The sequence below is a fragment of the Pteropus vampyrus genome, unplaced genomic scaffold (assembly GCF_000151845.1).
Source record: "Pteropus vampyrus isolate Shadow unplaced genomic scaffold, Pvam_2.0 Scaffold46, whole genome shotgun sequence".
In the NCBI taxonomy this organism is placed as follows: Eukaryota; Metazoa; Chordata; class Mammalia; order Chiroptera; family Pteropodidae; genus Pteropus; species Pteropus vampyrus.
In genome coordinates this window covers 3,637,202-3,641,078 of record NW_011888827.1, presented here as the reverse complement: position 1 = coordinate 3,641,078, position 3,877 = coordinate 3,637,202, and the positions used below count along the sequence as shown (strand labels likewise).

The window sequence follows — 3,877 nt, the reverse complement described above, 5'->3', positions numbered from 1 at the left end:
AATTTTGAGTGTACCTCCCAGAGATTCTGATGCAGCCAATTTCAGGTAGGGCCCGGCATTTTAGAAGCTCCCAGGTGACTCTGGTTGCTTATCCATTCATTTACTCATTCACACACCCTTGTGAGTGAGCACTGCGTACCAGGCACTAGAGGTATAGCCCTTAAGGAGAGCACTTCTGATGCACAGGTGCTTAGTGGGTGCTCATGCGTGATTGCTGGGCAAAGGTGCATCCAGTAGGGTTGGTGATCCAGACCCCTCTCTCCCTGTCACAGACCCGAGAAGACAGCTGGATGACAGAGGAACCAGGCTGAGTGAGTCCTCAGACTTCTCATCAACCATGGTCCCGAGCTTGTCTCCCCATCTAGCTTCCTGGAAGCCAGGCACGAGCCATGGCTGGCAGAGGGCTGTCCAGGGTCAGACGTCCTGGACAGCCTGACTGTTGCCACGGTGACCAATGCGCATCTGTTCAACTGAGAACTTTGAAGTTGACTTGGATGTGGGACAACAAAGGGCACCTCCATCTCCTGGCTTCTTTTCATCCTCCTCAACCCTTTTCTGCTCTGCTTTTGTTCTGGCCATTTACATCAGACAATAAAACCCTTTCAAATGCTATGAATTCAAAACATAGGCAATTAAGAGGCCTCTCTGAGGTTCAAGCCTCGCTTTGGTCTCTTTAAAGAGCAATCGTGGTGCTTGCTTCCTCAGCATACATACTAAAAAGCAATCACAAGAGTCAAAAAAGAGATGACTGTGTGAGGGTGGTCAGCATCGCCTGCGTGTCACTATCCAACAGCTATTGTGTGCCTGGGCCCAGGGGATGCAGTGTGGTACAAGGCTCTCCCAGAGCTTCTGATCAGGGCTACTTCTCCGTGCCTCAGTTTCCCCAGGGTACAACACTCAGGCTGAAGTGACCCAGGGATTTTCATATGGTGCTTTCTGAAACCCAGGCAAAGGTTCCAGTCGCTGACCTCTGTTTTGGGAAAGTAGCTTTGCCTTGCTCTGTTTCATATGTTCTGCTTCCCTACAACTTGTTTGAAAAAAAGTAGTCCATAATTTGAAAAGAGAGAGAGAGAGACAGAGAATGGGTTGGGAATAAAAACCACTGGCCAAGAGTTTCCGAGGGCTTTTTCCAGACCGGCTGTTCTGTGACGTTGACAGCTAAGGAGACGGCAACTTCTCCGGCTGTTCAGCCACAGAGAGGCCGAAGCAGCGGCAGCTGTGTCAGGAAACATCCCTGCCTTCATTTCGAGTAAAGTAAGGAACTTCGCTGGGCTAGCGTTGGAAAGAGATTAGACCCAGGGCATCGCTTCTGAGACATCCGCCCGTCTTAGACTCCAGATCTGCCTGGGCCTCGTGGCCCCGCCCTGGCCTCTTCCTCGTGGCCAGGGGACCAGCCTTCGGGGACCGCGCCCTCCCTGCCCACGTGGGCCTCCACACAGCTGCCCCGAGATGACTCGGGGTCTGTGTGCTCTGCCCACTGGACTATGGGGGCTCAGAGCGTGACGGTTGCTGAAGAATGTGAGTAGGTGAGGGGCCGGGGCCCTGGCGATGCTGTCGCTCCCTGGGCCCTGCCCCACTACTCGGGAGAGCCTGGTGGGCGGTGCATGGAGCAGGCCCTCTGACACCTGCCTGTCCTCCCTTGGCTTCACCCTCCCCTCTTCTTTCTCAACAGGTGACTGAGAGGCAGCAGGCCCGATGTCAGAGGCGACTTGAGTCTTTCCGAAAAGCCATTTACACTGTCTGGACAGGGAAACGGGAATAGGTTGGGCACAGGGCGTTTTATTGACTGTCTCTTGTGTAGAACAGCCGCAGGAAAGGTTTATTAACGCAGCACACCCAGACAATCTCATTTAGGGCCATCGTGCTGCCTGGGCCCACTCGAGGTTCAAGCCGATAAGTTTATCCCTAGGCTGAGTCTTGTGTTTATTATTTTGTTATGGATGGTGCCTTTCCCCCTGAAGGTCGAATTGCTGCAAAGAGCAAAGAGAGATTCTGGATTGCAGAACAACTTCTATTAAAACACCCTGAACTTGGTGACGTCGTCCCCTCCATGGGGCTGCTGAAATGTGCTCTCTTGCCTCATCCTCGTGGGATCCATCCAGAGATCGGAGGCTCCCAGGTTGCCCAGGCCACGACTCCCACTTTGCTCTGCACAGTCCCAGGCGCGCAGTGGGCCTGCGGCAGAGACGGGAGGATGGAGCATTTGCTGCCGGACTCGTAGGATTAACGGCCTCTTGGTTTCAATAGCTTTGGGGGACCCCTTCCTTCTGGGGACGTGTGGCGTAAAGCGTCACCAGCACTGCAGGGCTGCCACCCAGCCCCTCTGTCCACCCCTGAGGAGATGTGAGCTGCGGGGAGCAGAGAGAAAGGACCGTGTCAAGATCTGAAGCAGCTGGTTGGTCGTCGCATTTTTGCACGGACTCCACCTTCTCCTTCAGCTGCCGGGGGCCCAAGGACACGCCCCGGAAGCGGGAACCGCTTCCAACCACGTGCTAGTCAGGAAGCAGCGTGGGAGGCTGAGAAAGGGTATTTGAAATGGGCCTTACCCGCAGTGGGAGATTTCCTCCTCTTTGACCCTACTACGTATGCCACAACTGGTGTTTTCCTGAAGGTGATAGTTACACAGGTATGGAAAGGTGTGGTCATAGGGACTGTGCACTGTGGCGTTGTTTATCATGGGCCAACAGTGCGAATGTCCATCGACCGGGAGCAAGTAGGTCAGTGCCTGTGCATTCCCACGCTGGACAACTTTGAACCACTGAAAGGGAAACTTTTTGCAATCGATATATGTTACTTTTGTAGTAAGGCAAAAAAAAAAAAAAAAGAAAAGAAAAAACAAAAAACAAAAAAAAAATCTTTAAAACTTATTGGGATGGTTTGCCACAAAAGAACACCTTTACCCAAATTAAACCCACTGGGCAATGATTGTGCACATCTCAGTGTGCAAAGCCTTGTGCTGAGTTCTGTGAGTGTGTGTGTGCGGAGGGAGGGTCAGGACATTTAATGAAACTCGGTCTTGTCTCCTGGGGGTTCACAGAGACAGCAGCAGGACAGAGTGCTCAGAGGCCACGGACTGCGTCACGCCGTGAGGCAGCTCAGGTGAGGCAGCGTAGTTTGTGGGGTAGGGGCCGGGGTTCAGACTGGCATGGGTTCAAGTCCTGGGTGGTGAGAGAGCAGTGTTGCTAATAATAGCCCCAAATGGGGGATGCCGCAATGTCTATCCCCAGAATAAACAAATTGTGATATGGTCATACGAGGGAATCCTATTCAGCAGTGAACATGAATAGACTTCAGTTATACATGATATGGTTGAATCTCACCAGCGATATTTTTTTTTCATTTTTATTTTTTTAGGCGAGGCAACCCTTGGTTGACCTCACAGGTTGCAAGGACCTTGTCTGCTTACAATCCCTGATTTTTTTTTTTTTTTTTTATTTTTTATGCCTGCAGCACCTGGTCTTCCTAGGTGGTCTCCCATCCAAGTACTAACCAGGCCCGACCCTGCTTAGCTTTCGAGATTAGATGGGATCAGGCTTGTTCAAGGTAGCATGGCCGTAGACTCACCAGCGATATTATACAAAAGAACCAGATAAAGAAAGAATATCTACAGAATGATTCCACTTAAAAAAGATTAAAAATAGACAAAATTCTATTATATTTTTAGGGAAAGACCATAGGTGGTAAAATTATAAGGAAGAGCAAGGAAGAGATGATCAAACCAGTCAGGAGACTGGTCACCTCAAGGAGATGGGTGGTGATTGTGACCGAGGAGAGGCACCTAGGAGGTCTGGGGCTTCCGGCTGGGCTTTATCACTTGACCTGGGTCGGGGTTCACGTTGGGCTCACTGGACAATTCTTCATGATACTGCAAGGATAT

General features: G+C 51.1%; 1 pseudogene; it reads right to left on the bottom strand.

Moving 5' to 3' along the window:
* Positions 1 to 3,441: 3,441 nt before the first annotated feature.
* Positions 3,442 to 3,560, bottom strand: LOC111739079 (annotated as a pseudogene).
* Between the last annotated feature and the right edge of the window lie 317 nt (positions 3,561 to 3,877).